The following is a 22,288-nucleotide window of genomic DNA, read 5'->3' on the forward strand; positions in this document are numbered from 1 at the left end:
CACCGAGAGGGTGAAGGGTTGCAGCGTAGCCGGGTGACCACACCTCCAGGGAGGGAACCGGTGCGCGCGCAGAACTCGGCGGTCCACTTCCGAGGATGGCGAGCGGCAGGAGCGGACGAAAGCTGCGGAATCGGTCGTGTTCCTATCGGGACGAGCCCACCCACCGATTTCGGGCAGGATTCCAGGCTCGTCGGCGAATGTTCGCAGCGTCGTTAATTTGCACGTCTCCCGTTCGCCCGAACGGGAATTGCACGGTCCCACTTCCCGAACAAATGCCGGGAGAGAAAGGGGGGACGGGAATGGCCTGCGGTAGGTGTAGTTGGCCTGATTTATTTCACCGTCACAACGATCGGCGCGTCGGGCCCGCCTCGCGTACGTGCCCTGCGCCCCAAATTGCCGACTTATAAACTCTCCGGGCCGCCGGTGGTGAGAAAGTGCGAAAGTGAGAAAGTGAGGAGGCCACGGGATCCGGCTGTGGCTTAGGATAATCCGAAATATTTATGGACCGCGATGCGGGGAGCGGGGGTGAACATCTCGGCCACTACGCCGCCACCCTCGACTCGCACACCCTGCGTCGTTTCACGCGGGTGTCGATTCGATATGACGATGATGCTCAGGCCCGCACTGTCAAATCGCGAGAAAGTCAACAGGGCTGGTGGGGGGGGATGGCAGCCCCTGTCGACACCCTCTGGAATCAGGGCTCATCCCTCGTTTAAATTCATTAACTTCACCCGTCTACGCCAAAGTTTCATTTTTATGCAAATCCACTCCCGCGGTATAATATACCCACGACCACCGACCAAAGTCAAGTTAAAGTTGATGTGGGTTTTACTTTGAAAGTGAACAGACGCGAACAGCCAACGAACGTGCTGAACCCACGGAGCTCGTGCTCCCGCGTATCGGAGCTTTTTTCTTTTTCTTTTTCTTTTTTTTTTTTTATTGTCTTGGAGAGGGATTTTCAGAACTTGAGGGAACTTTGAACGATCAGTCGATATCTGTTTCTGGTCATTTCGCTGGCTTTCGTGAGCAAAAATTTGAGGACCGAGCTTTAAGCTTTCGGGATTTCAAGCTTTTCGACGAATCATCGCAACATTAGGTACTTGAAACTCTCGGAAGCTGTAACATACTGTGGGATTCAAGACCTGGCTGTCTGTCTTATCGTTGAAATCGTCGATATTTTGGAGGCTTATTATTTAAATATGTAAGACGTCGGTACGTAAGAAATTAATTTCTCGCTACCATATGTAAATTTTCCAATTTTTCGCCGTAACTAGATATGAATAATATTCGAACTTTCGTCCGCGTTTCCCGTTTCCCTTCGCCTACAGAACACCTATTGCAAATTATTGGAATAGCGACGAGTGCATTTCCACCGCCACCGCCTCAGCCCATTTTCCATGTCTGCGGATCCAGGTTCTGGAGAATATATTAGAAATTCGAGTACGGAACGGTGGGCTATACACCTTATACCCATCGATATTCGTTTTCACGGAGACCTTGTGTTCCCGATTCGTTCGTACGCTACGACCGGCTGGGCTGCGTTTGCGTTTCATTTGCCTCCCCGTCTTTCCACACGGCGAGACCCGGCGCTCATGCAGGTTTGAATAAACTTAAATGCGCGCAGACGAGGATGGGGCGAACTCACCTTCAGCCTTTCGCGACTTAACCGGCACTTCCGGGTATTCGGTGAAAAGCGGCAAAACGTGCCGCGCTGCGGAGGAAGAAACGACCGCGTAAGATAATAGCCGCTCTCCGTGTTTCCATCGTCATTTATTTACCGGCATGGCCGTGATAGCCGTACGAGGATCGAGAAGCGGTCGTCCTGCACCTGGTATCGAACCCTTTGAGCGTAACCGGATCCCGCGGAGGCTTATCGTACTCTTGCAACATTAGGCTTCCCCGTTATTTATCGAGCTTTTAAGCTTTCAATTTTTTCGCCGCTCTTATTTATGGTCCGCCTTTTCCTCGGCGAGGGCAAACAGCGCGGAGCAAGGAGCGCGAGTAGCCGGCTAGAAGGCCCCGCTCCTCGGTGCTCCTTATTTATTTTCCGAGGGAAATTTTAAGCTCGGTTTTCCACGAACGTTGGCCAGACTGCGCCGAGACGGTCGGGTTAAAAGGTGCAAAAAGGATGACCCGGTCTGCCGAGGCAAAGAAAAATATACATACACGGTTTTACACAGGCGCGGCCGGGATAAACAACGAACGCGAGAAAAAGGACAACCTGATTCTAAAACACTGACTGGCGTGATAAATGCTTCGTCAAGATCAACCTGCACGAGGGCTTAAACCGACGCGATTAATTATCTTTTTATCAGGCCTCGCCGGGGCTTGAATTTGACAAGCCAACCCCCCCAAAAACTATACCGAGGACCCTTGTGTCTCGCCGAGGAATTTCATACCGTCACATCCATAAGACTGTACACTCCTCTCTCTCTCTCTCTCGCTCTCTCTGTCTCTCTCTCTGCAATCTCATTCTTGCAGATCGTCAACGCGCCCCTTGTTCAAAGGGGTGAAGGGCATTCAACCCCGCTAGTTGGAGTGGAAATAAGAAAAAGTTTTTCCTCGCATTTTTTTTTTGCGCCTTGAAAAAACTGACGGAACAGCTACGAAGCAATGGAATAATAATTTAATCGCGGAGCGTCTAATTGTTTGTCGAACGCTTTCCAAGACTGTGCTAAAAATTTCAACAGTGCAAGCAAGAACGTTTTTTTTTTTTTTTTCTTCAAATTGCGTAACGATCCCCTTCGCTGCAGACTCACTGCCTCCATGTAGCAAGTATAAATTTTATCATGAGAAAATTGCGGGAGCCGAGCGATCTAAAAATATGTCCCGGGGTGCATAATAATAAGTAATGACACGGCCAATGAGCGTGAAGAAGTTGGCCATGCGAGAAAAATCGGGCTCTCGGGATAAGGTGTATAAAAATGATAAATAAATAAACGCTCTACCCTGCAGCTGCAGGGATACTGGTTGCATATGCTAAACAGCAGGCCATCGCTTTTTTCCATCATTATTATCGTTGTTGTTGTCATTATTTACCCCCTTTTTTCACCTCGCACACCCCGCGAATCGCGCCCTCTCGATGCCCGTAACATTATACATAATAAAGCCTCAAGAAAAAAAGTAAACGCCGAGCGTATCGTGAGTTCTGAAACTTTGGGGGTGTGTAAAACCGATTCTATACGTTGTGTACACAACATACGCCCGCGACGTGTGTATACGTGTAAGCTTTCGGCTTGGGCTGCGTTAATTTAATGCGCAGATATAGAGGGAGACCCACCGGCGGGTGTTGTTGTGTGAGATGTGGAAGCATACCGTGTGTGCCGTATATTTCTACAAGTTCGAAATACGCACCCAGGCATCGAATGTGAGTATATGTACACATTGTACACGTATGAGTATACGTGCGAATCTCCCTGTGTACGGGATATGCCACGAAGAACGTGCGCAAGAAAAACGATGGCGAATTCAACGAGCCGATATTTTCATAGGGATACTCGATACTCGAACTCGGTGTGTATGCGTGCGTGTTTTTTTCTTCGTTTTTTCGAAAAATATCCCGTGAAGAAGAAACGAGGATAGAGCGGGATGATATGTTTTGGGAGAAAGGTGGGCGCCAAGTTTGCCGAGAGAGTTTGAATTTTAAGGGGGAGATGCGGTGGGTGTATTAGGCATCGGAAGGTGGGTATATAAGACGGGTGCGCGTTGCGTTGAATTTATAGGGGTAGTTTCTTAACTTTTATAAGCGTTTCTCCGAACAACTTATCACCCCTGATCTCTTCCTGCCTCCCCGATTCATACGCGGATCCTTTCGACGGCCGCGGCCCTACGATCTCACCTTTCATTCCCAGACGAACGATGTCTCGACTTGCATTCGCGTATCCCGGCGAAATGACCTGCTTCAATTCACATGCGAGAAGTGAGGTGGCGCGATTTTTCTCTTCGCTTTATTTATCTATCCGTCGCGAATCCTCGATTCCGGGGGCGCCGCAGGATATTGAGGAATACGCTGGGCGAGTGTTGATTCAACTACTGGATGTGCATCGCGGCCGGCGAAAAGGGGAAAATGTGAAAATATTTGGTCTGGAAGAGAGAAATCGAGAGAGAAAGGGGTGATGTATACACCGCGTTGAGCATACCGGCTGAATTCAAGCTGTGAAAATGCTTTTAAAGTACCTCTTCTTGCCCCGTCTCGCTCCTTCTTCTTCTTCTTCTCTCGCGCTCGTTCATCTTGTTTTCGTCAAAGGTGTGCAATATGTTGTAATATAGCAGGAGTGAAAAGAATGATATTAACACGAAAATGATGAAAATATCAAGAGGTAAATAGAAAACAAAGACGGGACGCCCGAAAAAGCCGTATCATTTTAAACGGGCGTGTACCAGACTCGTACGAAAAGGTATCCCTCCAAAAAAAAAGAGGATCGAAGTGTGAAAAAAAAAATCAAACTTTCCAATTCTGTTTCGCATTTCTCGCTCAACCGTTCTACACATCGTCTGATTTTCCCCGAATTCGTTTGGTTCTGGGCCATTTGATCAGTCAGAGGGAACGAGGGGCGGGAGGGAAGGAGGGGTTGAAAAGGGAAAAATTGAAGGAGAGACGCAGGCGGCTACGAGGGGGGAGGGCGGGAAGGGGGGAGGGGGAAGGGGGTGGAGGAATGTAACTCCGAGATAAGGAGAACGGCGGGGAAAAACATCTCTCATAAATATAAAAAATATAAAAGCTACCCTTTTGATGGAGTATCCCTCCCCCCCCCCCCCCCTCCCGCCCTTTCACCCTCCGCCCTCGCGTCGCGCCCGCTCCCTTCACCCTTAATATCAGAGCAAAACGCGACCACGTCGCCCGGCTCTCGGGGTTAGACCATTGCCCGTTCGTAGCCGACAGACCCTCGTACGGGCGTGTTTAACGACCCTTAGTTTACGGAGCTTCGTATTTTGTTTAAAATTCACCCCGCAAAACGACCGTCGATCCGGCGCTCGACGCTGCGGCTATAGGTATAGGTACCACGGCGAACAGACCGCACGGTGAAAATTATCAAGAGATGGTGGAAACGAGGAGAATCGCCCGGCCGGTCCTCAGCAATGGCTGCACTCCTCGCCGACTCCTTCTCAAGTTATCCTTCAGCAGCGAGCCGAGTGCCACTTGATACTCCGAAAGCCACCGCGCCCGCCGCTGTTTCGTATAAGCTACCGAAAGACGAAGTACCGATGCCCTATGCAGTTCTGAGGAATGGGGTTTACGGTCAATAGATACGACACACGGCGCTTTTAGTCCACAATTGTAGGGGGCACGGTTTAATCGGCCCACCGACCAATAAGACACGTAAATAAACGAACCGGGAGATTTTGGCTCGTGAGAAATGTGGGACGCAAACTCAAAAGTACTAGAAGACGTGAGAAGATGTTCAAAAATGGCACATCATGCGTAGAACGACGAAATTGTGCCAGAAAATTAAAAAATTCATTCCCGGAGTTCGATAAAATCAGTTAACACTGAGTGAAATGTTTTAAAGTCACCGGAAAGAATCAAACGCGAAGAATTACTTTCTACTCATACAAATATGTAAAAAAAAAAATTTACAAATAGTCACTGCAAGTATGCTGTACTAATTTTTCCAGTGATACACTCATCGCTGAAGATCAGTGATAATTTACCGATATCGGTAAAGTTTCGCCCTGTTAATATTTAGGTAGACAGTATCTTCAACGTAAAAGTTCATTTGCTGTTCCGACCCTCCGAAAGCCATTGTAAAAATCATTCAGAGAGAAAGAGAGAGAGAGAGAGAGAGAGTGAGGAATGGGAAGCCCGCGGTCGCATATGGTATCGCATTTCTCCCCGGCTCTGTGTGTTTGAGGTATAACGTATTGTGCGATACGACGGAGAGCGTGGGGTGCATAACTTAGACGCGGGCGCGCCTTAAACCCATGAATTTCTATAAATTCAGCGGGGCCACGGTGTTCGTAACGGCGCGGCGTGAGGCGGCAGTGTCGCCGTTGAAGGTAACGGGGGCGAGTTCTTTTCGCTCGGTATCCGCGCAGCGACGATTCTCTGCCCCTTTCGCAAAGGCGCCCCGCAGGAGCCGGTAGCAGGTGGAAAAACGACGGCGTTCCCTGCTTTTCCGCGAGGAGGTGGCTTCTGCATTTTCGAACCGAGCAGAGACCGGCCCCGTGGTGGGTACAATACGGAAAGTACGGAGGAGCAATAAACCAGTTTTATTTCCGCGGGGTGGGTTTGAAATTCTAGATGGTTCGGAAGCACCGCGAGACCGATGGGGAGGAAGGGCGCGAGCAGCTCTCTCGGCCTAGTTGTGGATTCAGCGGGGGGCCTCATACATATGGGACCAATTTACAAAAATTATATTCAGAATAAGCGAGGGCCGTGACGGGGGTGGCAGGGGGTGAGGGGCGACCCTCGAAACGTCCTAAGCGGCGTCATTGTCGAAGGATTTTCAAGATTTCGGATGTCTCCTCAAGGGCTAGCCGCGGCTTCCGGTCCGGATAGAGGTTTTCATCCACCGCCGGATCGAGAATTAATTCTTTGCAAGCACCACGGAGCGATTAATTTACGGGAAGGATGAGCGGTTCCCGCACCGGGATTCCTGCAGGATCCGAGACGCTGTCAAGAGCACTGATTGAAATATGGGGTGGAAAAGCCCTGGGCGGCGACGGCGGCGGCGGCGGCGGCGGTGGAATCGAGACGAGACGAGGCGAGTCGCGCACAATTTCAAGCTCCGAACCCGAGAGCACCCTTTAGGCGAACCTTAAATTATCTTAAATTATTCATTACCAAAATTGTAGCTCGCCGTCCCGCCCCATCCACCCCTCCACTCTGTAATCAGACGAACGATGCTATAACAACTGATCTGAAATTTATGCATCACGGCCGCTCGACTATTCGCGCCGCATGCATTATCCCCTCTCTCGAGGGAGGCTACCCTCCCCCCTGCCCTCCGCATTTCCGCTACTCAGACGTATCAAGGTGCACTTGCCCATATGCGGTCTACGGAAAGGATTGTTGTGTGCAGGCACTCGGGAAAACCAAACCGGGCCAGACTTCTTATTCAGACGTATAACACATGCTGAGAGTCTGCTGGGGATATGTGTGTGTGTGTGTGTGTGTGTGTGTGCGTGTGTCTGCCGCGGGGGTGGGTCCGGATAATATAAACGTTCTCGCGCCCCGCGCCCCTTTCTATCCGGGTATACCGTGCATTTGTCGCACGACGATTTACCTCGCGATCAACCCGAACGTGCCGGATATACAGGGCCGGTGATGCCACGTACTGGGTGGTCGGGAAATACGGTTTTTAGCGAACGTGGAGAGGAAAAGGCTCTGCACGTTTTGTTGAACGACCAGAAACTGGTATCTCTTCAGTGACATTTGTGCAACGCTTTTTAATCGTTGAAACTGATCATTCCTTACCATCGAAACTCGATATTTTTGGATTTTTCGAAACGCATACATTTTTTCTGATTTTTATAGGTCACATTGGACGCTATATGAAATTTTTAACCTAGTGATAATTCAGCACTTTTGATTTTCGAGATTTATATCTTCGGTAGAAATTCAATGTCACCTAGGTTGACGAAATTGTCAAATTCGAATTTAGCACTTTTGGAGAATATCTTCAAAATGTAAGTATAACAATTTATCCGGTTATTCTCCAAGAGTCTGCAGCAAAAAACGATGAATCAGGTTTTTCACACTTGCATGCATCGCGTGAGTCTCACAACGCATTATTAATCGTTATTCTTGCTTCGTACTTTCATAGGCGGTCCAACAGCGAATTGACACTGACAACGCGAAGTAGATAATCGAAAGTTATTGTCCCTCAAAGCAATCAATTTTCGTCGGTGTTCTCTCGGTATTTTCTTATGCAATATACATCAGCCTGATATACGGCGCGATGCGCGATACTACGGGCTTCGTGAATAAAGAAGTAGGGTATAAGAGGGGTGCGGTAAAAAGAAAGGTGTGAATAGCACTCGGCGCCATGGAGAATTGATTCCGTCATATCAAACGAGGGCTACGTCTAGGTAAAGTTTGACTTACGAAAGTTTGTTCTACTCACATTTCGGTGTTTATCAAACAGAGTAGGTATACTCTGTGTTGCTCTGCTTGTCTAAACGAACACTGAGAGAAATCCTAATTCACTCACGAATCGTAACTGTAGTCGACACTTTTTTAAATAAAATACGATTTCGAGTCGGAACCAAACCGAACAATTCCGTACTGACCGATATTCCACTGATCACTAGCCACTGCACGGTCGAAGCTCCAATTTTCGTGATTCGCTTCACTCGGCGCGTACCTAAACACAACAGTCTCCTCTTACTTCGTAAACACCAACGCCCAATGTTTACATTACACCTCTCAGAGGGTAAGAATCACATTTGATAGTCAGTATCGCTACGGAATTCGTCGCGTAACGTTCGTTTCGTTGTTTCGTGAGTGAGACGTTGAGTGAACAGTGTACGACAAGTGATTGTTTTCTTATATTCGTCACGTGCAGACCCAACGTTCATTAGACTCGAGATTCATCGATCTTCGGTCACATTCACCCCCAGCGGTACCACAGTTGAAAAGTAAGTGCTTGTTGACTAGAGAAAAAATACAAAAAATATAAACAAATTAACCACTCACTCAAATCGTTCCCAATGTCGCGGGGAATTCATTAACGCCAGGAGTCTGCGTAACGCGTAATTCGAAGCTCCCGTTTCATTCGAAAGAGGAATTATGCATGTACCCGGGCAATAACGCGGCATGTCCCACACGCATGCCACGCTGGCTTGTGATTAAAGCGTTTGCGCCGGTAGTCACGTGGGGGCTGTTCGTTTTGAAAATTGCGTTAATTTGCCAGGCAACTGAACGAACGAACGAACGAACGAACGAAGTCGGGGTGAACTGCTGGCCGGTATGTACCTAGCCTGGATTCGTGACTGACGCGGTAATCACTGTACCTACAATCACTGTGTTGAATCGCTGTGAAATCATTCGCCGCATTCGAGCTTCGCAAATAAAATACCTGCTCGCCGGGGTGTCGCGGGGGGCGCATTCGGCATTACACGGGTGTGCATCATACACGTGCACGCGAAGCTGCGCTTTACACTTACACGAATGTTCAGAGTGGTCGAAATTACCCATATTTGTCTAAACGCTGTGCGTACAATCGGCTTCTGAAGCGCAACCCGCATTCCGCTGTACACGAGCTCCCGCATGCTTCAAACCCCGCAGCGGTCAGAGTCAGGTGAGCAAAAATCAACATCGTCAAACATTTTTGTTTATACCAGTGGTCGAATTTTACCGTATTTTACCGCGTGTGACCGGGATACCGCATTTGCAGATTCATATTTGAGTTTGATGTACTTTGAACGAGTTGTTTTTTTTTTTTTTTTTTTTAGTTTGCAAATATTACATAAATAAATAGACACGGAGTTTTTTGTGTTTGCCGTTACTTGTGCCGGAGATTTTTCTTACCGTAAGTGGGAATGAAAATTGTGAAGGAAAAATTGAAGGTTCCACTAACCTCGGGTCGAATGACGCGGCATTTACCCCGCGAACCACGAGGCTGTAGGGGGTTGCACACATCAAACGACGACGTACGGAAATAATTAGGGAAAGATAACGACCTTTCGCACGGCTTGATACGAATGATAGAGTTTAATGAAAATCTTTTAATTAAAATTTTCGAGTGAAAGAAGCGCAGCCGCGAGAAGAGGAGCCGAGTTACGGTGTGGGTGTATATAAGGGGCAAGGTGGAGTAGGAAGAAAGCGTGGCTCCTCGTTCAGAGTCGGTGGAAAATGTCAAGTGTCATCGCGATAATTAATCATTTATTAATTGGCAAGAAAGACGCGTATCATCCCCTCAAATTGCTCAATTTTCCCTCTAAGCCACTCGTGTTAACTACCCGGTAAGGTATAATTAATTCTAATTAATCAATGCCCGCCTTCGTGTCATCTAGTACCTAGTTAGAGACACTTCTCGCCCGCGCCGTCACATAACCCACAAACCGACAAGTTTTAACAAATCACCTTTCACCACCGCTACTCCCCACCTCCAGGTACACACCTACTCACCTGCCATACTCCGTGCGATTCGTTTCCAACATTTCGCGACTTGTCTCGAACTTGGTTGAAATTTATGACGCCGTTTGATTCTTTGATCGAAAAAGCCACGTTCAGCCAACTTCTTTCACCCTCGATTTTGAAGTTACAACTTCGATCCAACAACGTGGACCAGCCTTTAGCCCTGCGTGATGTGATTACTAGAATCCGGATAAATTTGTATTCCAAAAAGCTGCTTTGCGGTGAATTTCCTCCCTTCAGGAGACGCTTCGGTTGATCGCTAACGACCCAACTAGCCGCACTCGTTTCAAATAATTAGCAAAAACGTGACAACCCAGAACCTGAAATCATTCAATTCTCCGAACTGTACTACACATTGGACTTATCGCATGTATAAAACTTGAACTTTAATCCTTTTGAATAAACTCTAACTCATTTTAAATAAATACTTCGAATAAGTATACTTGTAACCCTGAGCATTTTGAAACAGAAATTCTTAAAACCTCAGCAGCCACGAACTTTAGTCCGCAACAAAAATAGTCTTTGATTTCGAACACGTATTTATCCGGGCCTTGGCGACGGGGTGCAGAAATTGCCGAATCCGTACGGATGCAGGTGCGACGAGGTACAGGAAGAGACTCGGGCGAGACAACAAATGCGGAGGCGCACACAGCCGTGGCATCCTCGAGGATCGCACCGCCTTCCGGGCGGTTCCACGGAGCTGCGTGTTAATTAATTAGCACCCCAGCCTCCCTCGGGGTGCTCTTCTCATTTCTCTCGTCCCGTCTCTGCGCTCAGTCTCGAGAAAGTTTGCCGGGCTTGACGGGGTTCGTAGGAAAATATCTGGCTGCGGGAGCGGGCTCTCCCTTACAAAGTGACGAAGTCAACCGAGGGTCGAGCGTTTCTCCTATATCTGAACCGGGGTCGCCTCCCGCCGACCGTTCGATAAATTCTGAGCTTTACCCGACTCGGTTAAAAGCACGGCCCGCCGTCTCGCGAGTGTCCATCGCTGATACGCCGAAGAGAGATTCTCGGACGAGGACCGGGACCGGGACCGGGAGGGAGTCGCCCCAGGAGGGTGACGACCAAATAACCCGTGATTGATTCGGCAAAAAATTCCCGCCCCTCAAGGTACAAATTGAAAAATAAACTACACGTGTCGCGGTCTTTCTCGTCGTCGTCCTTGCAGTCCTGCCTGTGCCCGGCCCGGCATTCCTCGCGCGTCACGGAGCCATAAAATAATAAATTTTTACTCCACCATTTCCAAGCCGTTTCATTTCCTTTTCCCATTTGGCTTTTATTTATTTTTTACTCTCTTTCTTTCTTTTTCATCCTCCCCGCCTCTCTTCTTCACTCCGTTACTCTCGCGCTCGCGTTTCAAACGGCCTGCGAACGCTTGTCGAGTTTGTTACAGTACTTACGGTACTAACGACGTGATTATTTGCCTCGCTCTTTCTATACGGGTTTTGAGAATCGCACAATCGTCGTTCGGCCAAGCGCTACGCTTAACAAACTTCCCCCGGATCGCCGGATTCATTCCCTGTTACCAAAATTGCTTCTTTCTCGTCACGCCATGCCGTTAGCCGTGATCGATTTACAGCTATTATTTGCTCAATCCACTTCGCTACAGGGGCTCGAGGGTCTCAGGTGCATCGGCAGCCTTACGATTTTATTCGATACGCTCCCTGGCCGCCACGGGCTTAAACCGATAGCTCGGAGCGAGACAGGTGAATACCTTCGAAACAAAAGCTCCGCTTCACCTCGGCGTGTAAGCTCCTTACGCCGCGTCGTGCGTTCGTTTGAAAAACAGTTTCGCTTCGTGAAAATCTCTCTCTTAATTAGAATCGCGCAAGCTCGATTAAAAGACTTCCGTCCTCGCAAAGGCTCTACGTTACTCCGCTGCGTGCGAAGCTCATTTTTCATCGAGAAGAAGAGCCGATATTTCGGGAGCCCGTTAAGCGTACACACACCTCCGCGTAACACACACGGGAACGACGCGACGCGACGGGGGAAAAGCTCGCGTCAAGTTCGAGCGAGGCGCGGGTCGGGGGCTGCCGAGTGACGCGATAGCCATGAATATGGAGAGGCTTGTTACCATTGTAGTACAGCGGTGTAGTTCTGGCCTCGGTCTCGCCCGAAGCCCGCCAGACGTGCCCCCGTATCGCGCTCTACAGACGCCGCTCGCTGCGCAGCCATGTGTGAGGAGTATAATACACAGGAGCCACGAGGCCGAGGGTCCTCGACGCCTACGACCACTCCGGAGTCTTCGTTTTATTGTTTAACGCGGAAACGGGGTAAATTTTACAGGCCCCTCGTCCGACGCGCCGATGCAAAAATATACACGCCAAATGCGGAATGCAACTACTCTCCACCCTCCGGCCTCGTTACTTCGTTCGGATCATTTTACGGCTAGACGCGCGTTTCGCTCCTTTTTTCATATTTCGCCGCTGTGGTGCTTGACTGTGAGAGAAGGGGAATTATTTTTCGGGAAATATTATTCAAATATCCTGGATCTAAAATATCTGAACAATTATCCTGCACTTCCTGCCAGTTTGTTGTACGAGAATAACAATGGCAATGGTCGTAACTTGTGCTGCGGTGTGGAGCGTGGATGAAATATCGTCTGCCCAGATTTTTTTGACTCTGCGATGTAATTCGTTTCTATTTAGCCTGAAGAATTGTATTTTACTTCCATAAAGTGTGTAATTGTTTCAACGAATAGTAAATAATTTCGTCGGATTAAATGAAAGATTTATTGATTTTTTTGAATTATTTTCTACAATCCCGCCGATAATATAATTTCCTCGGCACCATTGTACGAATCAATTCCTCAAACTTACCAACATACTCTTTAGATCGGCGGAATGACGTATTACTTTTCAGAAGTAAAAAATTATTGCTCATATTGGGGATAAAATTTTTCACGTAACCAAGGAATCGCATTCACAGGTGGTTCGATAAATGTAATTTCTCTTAGTTTGCTTACAGTGAATGGTACGTAAAACGTATGTTTACAGCAAATAAGAGTAGCGCCAGCCGGAAAAAGAGCGGTGGGAACAATTTGCTGATTACGTTGAGGAGGTTTGTTCCAAAATTGGTCGCAAGCAGGCAAATAATTGGAAAAAATTACCGCGAATCTCGTAGTCCGGTCGGCCATGCTCGCCCCTGGCTGTATATTCGCCGATGGTGGGCGGATTGAAGTACAGCGACAACGAGGCTGGAATCCTCTCTGCGTTGGCGGCAGTTCCCATGCCGTGGACTTTAAGTAAATGATGATCGCTGCCATGGAAATTTGGTGGGGTCATTTTTTCACCCCGACTCTCCCTCTCCCTTATTTTCACCCTCGAGGGGCTCGCCTCTCGGGAGTTCCGTGGAGTAACTGATTCTCAAAGTAAATTGGAACGCAGATTGGCGCCGCGCGAAGAGCTCGACCCACCCTTTCACCCCCTCGAAGACCAGCTCGAACCTCTCGCTGAAATGGCCCACGGTAAATCAGCTGCAGATCCCGGTGCAACGCTGCATCGCGAGGAGAGGAGGAATTCTTTCGTGCTCTATGCAGGCCCGGAATGCGTATCTATATATGGAGATGAGTATTTTCAAACCCTATCGAATTACCGAATGCAATTTCAAACGATCAAACACGATTGGGTATCCTTTGATATTGAAACTCTGTAAAACCAGCTCGGATTTCCAATTTTCTGCTCCTCGGATCACTGCGATATCGAGGAAGCAGCCAAACCGCCGTGCGACCCGTCAAACACTCGACGCCAACTCGTTCGGGTTCGTTCATCTTCGAACTCCGAGTCTCTTCCGCGCACGATTTTTCGCAGGTATTCAAGGTGACGGGGTGCGAACAGAGGCCGCAACAAACTCGCAAGCTGCACGCTGACCATCTTCGGAGAAAGTGGATGAAAACCCCTGAGCCTCTCGACCCCGCCGTACCATCACGCCCGTGACACTTGGGTTGGCAATGTTGGCGTTGGCGGGTAGCGGAAGGGAGAGGAGAGGAGAGGAGACGAGAGGCTTCGACCGGTGGACCGAAGTGTCAACACTTCGCAACAGCCCTTCCCAACCCCGTCCCGGTATCCCGTTGCTTCCAGTATCGTCGCAGCTCGGGGTCACACCGCGACCATTTGCTTGTGTGGAGGATCGTACGAGCACCTGGAGAAAGTTGAGTCGGCACCACGTGAGGAGAGTGCGAAGTGAATTGCGGCCGTTAAGCGAACAGCCAGGACCCTGAGAGGGTGAGCGAGAAGCCACCAGGCGCCACACCGCACCAATGGTCAGCCGAACAACATCGGCAAACGCATCATGGGGGGATTTGTTCGCGACTTATCTCGAATCAATTCGGTTGTGTGTTGTACGTGTGTATACCCCGGCACCCGATCCCTCTTATGACCCCTTTTCACGGCACGAATGCCTCGCTCGACTCGCTCGTCGACTGTGTCAATAACTGATAGCATTACTGCCACCCGTTTCGACCACTATCATATATTAGCCAGGCGCCAACGTCCCGCTGCCGCGGCACCGACGCCGACAAGAATCCTTCTCCCCCCCCCCCCCCCCCCCGCATGAATTGGGGATGAAATTCTGATAGGCAGCTGTTAAGGAAATCGACCCGGTGGATCCGGAAATTGAAAATCTCTCTCTGGCTGTTCGGTTGATCCGATCAGAAAACTGATTCCGGTCAGAACCACTGCTTTGCCCCGTAACACATACGCGCTCCCACGAACCCACTCGCTCTCGAATAATATTTATTCATTGAGCAGAACTCCGTTTCGAGCATGCTGGCCAACGTGACCGTCTTGTTCGGCGTATAAACCGCGCGTGTACGATTCCTACGGTATTACACTCTTCCTCGATGGACCGTGAAAATTTTCATACGTAAGTACATAGCTGACGGGATTGGTTCCCGGATTTTGTCTCGTCGGATTGAACAGCCTCGTGGAATAGCTGATGAAGAACGCGGTGAACCGCCAAGAAAATAAGCCAGTCGATTCTTTTTCATCGAATCGTTCAGTCTCGCCAAATATACAGAAATGAATCGTGTTCCATTGGCAGTAATTCAGGAAACGAAAATGAGTTGTCCAATTGTTCGAATGACAAAACCAGAAAGTAGAAAAATCCTCGACACTAAGGACCGTTGAATTTAATTCGTCGGATGAGAAACTTGGGTGAATTTGTTTGACTTCGTTCACCGGGATCGTTTGAACTCTCGGATTTTCCCCACTGGAAACTATTAACGCCTTTCCCCGGCTGTCGAATCATTCAAGGGGAAACGATCGCGAGAGGATATTTTTGACAGACGTTCAGACACGAGGTTATTAGACGTTTGCCGCGGCGCGAGGAACGGAGGAAGAGTCGTGGGAGGGGGGGCATCGATCACTTTCGTTAATTGATTGCGGCGGGATCCTGGTGGGCGTCCTGACTGGCGTCGGGACACTCGAGGCGTCCCTGGGAGGACGTCGCGACGTAACTCGATCGCCGGTCCCCGGATCAACCTTTGTCACTTTGCTGGCGAGCATCGGAACTTTCTTTTCCGCGAATGTCACGACTTTTCCCGCTATAACTCGATACAACTTCTCTGGCACTGGCTTTGCCTCGATCCCCGCATCGCGTTCGGCTCCACCGCTAACTCTCAACACTGGTTTCATGCCAGACCGGCCGTCTTCGTTAAGCCCGTCCAATTAGCTCCCGACCCGAATCAGCCCCGGGAACTTGGACGAATCTTCAACCGGGTCGTCCCTCATATCACGCCGATCCGGGAGTCGGTCCAGCTACTTTGGCAGCGCGTCAAACTTGCGTTGAGAGAGTGGGAGCGAAAGAGAGTTCCTTTGGTCTGACGTGGATTAAAAATCCGCGAGGGGGAGGAGGAGACGGGAGTGGTTGGTCCGGAGAAGCACCGGCATTTATCTCGAAAGTACAGCGGAGGGAGAACGAGGGGCTTTAGGGGTGGCCGCGAAAACACTTCGCCTTTATATCGTTCTATTAAAATAAAACGTTTTTTACGAACGTCTCTTTCCATTTCTAACTACTTCACAGGCGTAGGTAGGCAAGATACCACCTTACATCCGCCTCCGTGATGCAGCGATAGATGGACGGAATTCTTATCGCTTCCGATGGTCGAAGATGAAAAAGTTTCCCACCGCCGCTCGACTGACTTATAACACTCGGTCCGTTTAATTAATCCCTGCTCTATTGATCTTTTTCGTCCTCGCGAGGAAAGGAGACTTTTAATGTCATCGCGAACGCCAAACTCGCGATTAACAACAGGATCGAAAAATATTCGTCAAAATTGGATGAAAAGAACTCACTTCAGCGTGTCAACCACATAAGTGAACAAGGGGGTGGAGAAGGGATAGGGAAATAAGAGACGGGGTGGGCACCGGCTAATGGCACCTTAATGACGGCCAAAAACGTCCCCTGCCTAAAGTCCCGGCCCATTTCATCCTCCAGAGCAGCCCCGTCCTCGTTTCACTCCGGATCGCTAGCTGTCCAAGATAATAGAATTCCGCTCTATAATCTCGCGTTTTACGAGGACTGAAGGGAGTTGCGTTGGCAGCGGGAAATCGGGGTGATGCGGAGCAAAGGGAAGGGGAAAGGGAACGGAGGGAGGGGGCTTGTTTTCTCGAGAGAGATAAAAATGTTAATTTAAAAATAAGGCGCTAGTTGGGATTAATAGGGTAATAAAAAGGCTCGTTGTCTCCGGGAGTTTCTCTCTTGCACACCCTCCACCCCCACCCCTTCACCCCGCCTCACGGGTAACTCGTGGCACCGCGTCGTCCCTGTCCCCGAACATAATAGGATAATTCAAAATTATTGCAAATTAGGAGGAACCTTGTTTGCCCGAGAATCACAGCGACAGGTTCGTAAGGAGAGCACCGAGTCGCTTCCGAACCGTTCCATGCTAATGCCCGGTGCTCTTCTCTCGTCCTCGGTCATGCGTAATTTGAGTACACATTCAATAAGCCGCTAACCTCCGCTAACCCGTCCCGTTGTTTACTAATTAATTCACGACTCTGGGTATAACGGGGATTCTTTTTGTCTACCATGTAAAAAACCACACTCCGAATGTTCCCCTATTCCTTCCAAGGTTTGCTCTTCGTTACAAAGTCGTCGTTGACAGAATAATGTCACCGTCGTATTGAAATATATTTTCATCCCGTCAACGTATCACGAAATAATAATTTTAATAGAATTTTTCCTGAATACGGTAAATGGCTTGTAAATCGTGAAAAAAAAAACAAAAAAAAATCTTTCATATAATATACATGTAGTAGACGGTTCCTTTGGAGGGTGAAAATTTCCTTCGTTTCACCTTCCGGAGATTTTAATTTACCCCCGCGGAGCTTTGGCGAGGAGGGTAAATTGAAATCGAGGGCTTTGACGAGGACAAATCGTTGCCGGGGCTTTGACCAGAGTACGATGCGAGCTCGCACGAAGTTGTCAGCGATTATTATAAGGAAAGTTGACCCGGGTTGGTCGGGGAGGACTCCCCCCGAGGTTACGGTCTCCCTTTTCCTCTAACTCGGGTTCCATCGCGTCTGCGGTAGCCGGCAAAGTGTAGCCTCCGATGAAAGTTGAAACGCAATTTTCGCCGAGCTCCGATCTAACTTACGATGCGCGCTACCGCGCGTCGTTGATATCTATATTCCCGGGCCGACTGGTTTAACTTTTACTGCCGCACGGTTATACCCTGCAGCACGGGGTGCAGAGCGCTCTCCCGCATGCTGCGGAGGAACGGATCGCAATAAGAGTTCCCCGACTCCGGTCTCCCGCCGCGTCGCCGAGGCTGACTCAATCCTGGCCGAGAGAACGCGCGGGGGTGGAAATAAGGCACGGGGGCTAGGCTAGGCTATCGCAAAGCCGCGCACCGGCGGGAAGACGGGGTTTTTGATCCAGGCACTGCACCGAGCCCGAGGGTGCTTTGTATTCAGTCGAGGATCGGCGCTATCTGTTTATTCCGAAACAAACCCGTCTCCTCGAGGCCGCTCCGTGCAGCCGCCCGTTCGGAACGTCTCTATTTTACAAAATTGATCGCACACCCGACCCGGACTGCACTCCCGGATCCGAGCGCTCCGCACGTCACTTTCCGCACGCCGTGTCGAAGGCCTGAATCGAAAAGGACACGCTTTGCCCGAACGGACCGTCCTCGCTCTCGGTTATTAGAGTTCAATTCGAGGCGACAGAAACGAGGCTCGGCACTCGCCCCTCCATGTGATAAATATTCAGCGAGACACCGCCGCGATACCTTGGGCCCCATAAAGTGTCCTCGAAAAATGAGACAGGGGGCTAAATTCGTTCGACATTCCGTTATGTTCCCTCTCCTTTGCCACCGTATTGTAACGCGTTTCGACGAGGACGAAGGTGAAGGACAACGCGCCGGATGACTCGAGGCTCGCGGTCGGAAGCTGGAGCGATACAGTAATTAGAACTGAAACCGGTTACTTGATCCTTGGACGTTATCGCGTTTGATCTTTCGCAGAGACCTCAGCGGAACCCCTTCCGGTCATCCTGCAGGCCACGGGGCGTACGCGGATACATAGATATACAGATATACATACACGCCACTTCCCAAAATGATGATATTAGTTTGCGGAGGAGCAAAAACTGCCCTTTCTCCGTTTCACCCGGGGTTAATTAATCACAGCTTCTCCTAGCTGCGGGGTGTCTGTTGCGAAGCGAGAACTTCCAGAACATCCTATCCCATTCTCCCGTCTCTATCAATTGATCCTGCGGGAGGACGGCCTCAAGAAGCGAGTGTTCGGGCGTGGGGAACCGGAGACAACGACTGACTGTCAAGTAGCGACTGTGGTAGGCAGGTGCAGGGCACTACAGTTGCCAGTTAGCTCGGCAACGGGGGCTGGTGGAAGAGAAACTGTACAATAGTCAGCGGGACTGGGACGCTGCATCGCGCACGACTCGCGTGTGCGGAACCGGGAATAACAGGGAACTGAATTGGGAGGAAAGCACGCGCTGCCCAAGAGACGAAAAGAGCGAAACTTAGTAACCCCCGACCCTCTCTTCTCCGGTAGCAGGAAGAGCTCCGCAAGGGCGGATGGAGCGGTGTTCGCGCACGTGACCGGCGAACGAAGCAGATATCTCGGAAAACTATTGACCTCTTACCCGTGGCAATACACTACACAAAGAGCGGGGGAGCGCTACAACGAGAGAGGGAGGGGGGGGGAGGGCTGAAACTGAAGCCGAACCCGAGAGAAGAGAGAGCTCTGATTAAATTCCCGCGGAATTTAGGTGATTCCACGTTGATTCGATACAACGCGTTTCATAGTTGGATGCACACGAATAAGAAGCAATAAAGCCTCGTTTGTTAAGTCCAAATTTCAACTCCAGCACCACGCTCGACCGACGGTGAACTGCAATTTTAGAAAAAACAAACGAGACGATGCTCGCGAAAAATTGGAAGAGGAAACAGAATCCGGAGGCCGAGAAATCGTTATTCCGGTCAACAATGTCGGCGCGATCGATATACCGAGAACTGGGATGAGAAAAGTACTCCGTTTCAATTGACACCCATGTTTTACGTCCATTTTTGTTACCTAGGGTCTTCAACGACAGATGAAAACAGTAAGTATTCATCGTTTGATTCAATTTGTTTTTGCGCAAAAAGAAGTTGAAAAAAGTGAGGGTATTAAATCATTTTGGGTGAATTTTCTCGTTGATAATACTTCTTTTTGAAAGAAAAACTTTCCGGTTTGTTATACCGGATCACCCGCTGAGTGCGGTGAATTTTAGATCCCAGTGAACGTATGTTCTAATAAACAACAACACCGCGTTACAGCCAACGCGAAAAAAGTGTGATATATCGGGCGTATCATATTCACGCGAAGCTTACCCCTAATTGCCGGTATCGCGTTGGACGGAGGTTGGAAAGAAGAACGAAGCCCCGCTGCGCACAAGTTTCATACCCTTTTATTATTCATTATTGTCGGTTTGTAAAACTGCGCGACGGACGCACGGGTAGAGGAACGTTGTCGTAAACCGTGCATACCGGGCGTGTAAATACCGGTCGGTATATCGCCGGGGTGGGCATATATAACGTAGCTTATATTTTCCGAGAGCGGTGAAGGGGGCGAGTCACGGATGGATCGACGAACCACGCGAAGGAAAGCCCGGAACGGAAACTTTCCATACGAAGGCAGTAAAAACCCGGCGTGGAAATGGATTCGGTGCGTCAACGAGGGCCTCGCCGGAGTCTGCTCCCCGCAAGATATAATAAAAAGTGTGTATCGTGATTCGCAGTCGTAAAATAAAATGATCGCGTTTGATGGACACACGTGCAATCCGTGTGTGGTTGTACGAGACGTACGTACACGCCTTCGCGTAGCCAGGAACACTTCTCCGCGGTTGCCAATTAAATCGGAACTGACCCAAATGTCCGCCGCGGCCGAGGCGTGTGCCCAACCGGAAGCCGGGTGAATTATTCAATGCCTTTGAGTAGTAGAGCCGGACGACCACGCCGCCGCGCGAGGATCAAATTATATTGTCTCATGCACTATGCATTCGTCTCGGAATCATAAAAATTGTTTCATGATCGATCGGCGGAGGGTGAGGCCGAGGGGATATACGCTCCTGATTATCGGGATGAAACAATAAAGGGATTACACACGCGGCGTGTCCCTTAATTCTTGCCCGTCACTGGGCACGCTGCGGGGTGAAACCGCTGCAGCTCGGACCGAACACCCGGGGTGAAAGAGGGGGAAAAACAAAATCTGGGATTTCATATTCCCGCTTGTTTCGTAATTGGATATTGTCCGACCAGATTAGAGTTTTAATTCCACTACAGATATTTCGGACGGCTCGCTCATATCGCACCCGATTCCCCTCGTTGCAATAGGATCCGCAAAGCGCCGCGAATAATACACGGGCGAGAGACAGGTACACGCATTCGCGCGTTGGTTCGAGGAATAGGATAAAAAGAGAGGGTGCAAAAAGAAAGAAGAGCGAACGGCGGGGGGAGGGGGGGAGGGGGTGGGGTGAAAAAAAAACAAAACTGAAATAAAAAATAAAAAAGCGGAAAAAGGGACTAGCGGGAAGAAAGGCGGTGGCGGAATATGCTGACTTCTCTCAGCGACGGGCTCTGGGCGACCACAAAGGATCCTCTTTCACGGTTCCCTCAATTCCGTGCCAGACATGCCCCCAGCAATTATCTACTCCTGACGCTCAGGACAGCAGCCGAAAGGCCACTAACGTCTGTCGCGTGGGATAACGCGCTTCCAGATGCGTCAATTTCTTTCGTACCCTTCGCCGGCTTGTTTTTCTATGTATTCGTGGATATTTTTTTTCATTTCTTTCTACCCTCTCACCTGGCCTTCGTCTTTGTTTTGGGTTTTTTCCCGCCCCTCCCGTTTCTCCCCACACCTGGTGAGCTGCATTCGGCAGTTGGGGGTGGTTTCGGGCCCCCGGCTTTTACCGGGGATGGTTACTGGCCTGATATGCAAATATATTCATTACGTGCGGGGCAGCGCTGCGGCCGTCGTTCCGGCAAAAACAGTTGAACCGCATTCATGACTGCTCCCTTAATTAGAGGCGTGGAAAGTGGAGAGGAGAGGAGAGAAGAGACGCGCCGCGTTGTATCGAGCGCAGGTCGGTGCAGGATCGGACAGCCAGGATCCGCCCGGTACAGGATTGATTTCGCGACTTGCCCGCAAGACCGCTGAGCCGAGGAAATTGAAGACCAGACTCTGAAAACGTCGAATGCCGTCCCATCGATCCTTCACAAACACGCGAGAGATCCCTTGTTTGTTCCAAAATGCACAACTTATGGGATTCGCGAAGCGCGCGAGTTCAAATCCCGCGATAGTCGAAACGGAACAGAGTCGAGGCGAAGCCGATCCTGCGGGAATGACGGGCGGGGAGGACAACGAGAACGATGCTGGACTCGAATAGTTGGGCAAACTTGCAACCCGCGGTAATCAATATCGCGGCTAATGGGGTCGCTGACAAGGCCGCGCGCGCGGAAGCGGATCCAAGAGATTTGGCGATCCAGGCGTCCTTCGCGAGGGTCGATCCTATCCTTGGTAATTAGGATCGAATAAGATCCGGTGTAATCTCCTTCTGTACGGCTTTAAAAGCCGGGAAATCCGTGGAGAAAAATCGCGAAGCCCTTCCTTTCGGAGAAACCCGAGCAAAGCTGGACAATACTTGTTCCGACTGGCAACTCAAGCTCGGTGCAACCCACACATGGATCCGGGTACGTGTACCTCTGCA

The 22,288-nt window shown here is 49.7% G+C and overlaps 1 protein-coding gene across 4 annotated transcripts in view; it reads right to left on the reverse strand.

Moving 5' to 3' along the window:
- The window catches only part of LOC107224420 (nucleolysin TIAR), a 310,510-nt gene that overhangs the window by 200,173 nt on the left and 88,049 nt on the right, over positions 1-22,288 (reverse strand). The window contains exon 1 of one of the 4 annotated variants that reach the window (XM_046744106.1): positions 8,067-8,222. The exons of the other annotated variants lie outside the window; for them this stretch is intronic. The gene's annotated coding sequence lies outside the window, so the exon portion shown is untranslated. Of the gene's footprint in view, positions 1-8,066; positions 8,223-22,288 lie in introns of those variants that run through there. 4 annotated transcript variants of the gene reach the window in all.

This window comes from Neodiprion lecontei, chromosome 6 (assembly GCF_021901455.1).
Source record: "Neodiprion lecontei isolate iyNeoLeco1 chromosome 6, iyNeoLeco1.1, whole genome shotgun sequence".
Classification (NCBI taxonomy): Eukaryota; Metazoa; Arthropoda; class Insecta; order Hymenoptera; family Diprionidae; genus Neodiprion; species Neodiprion lecontei.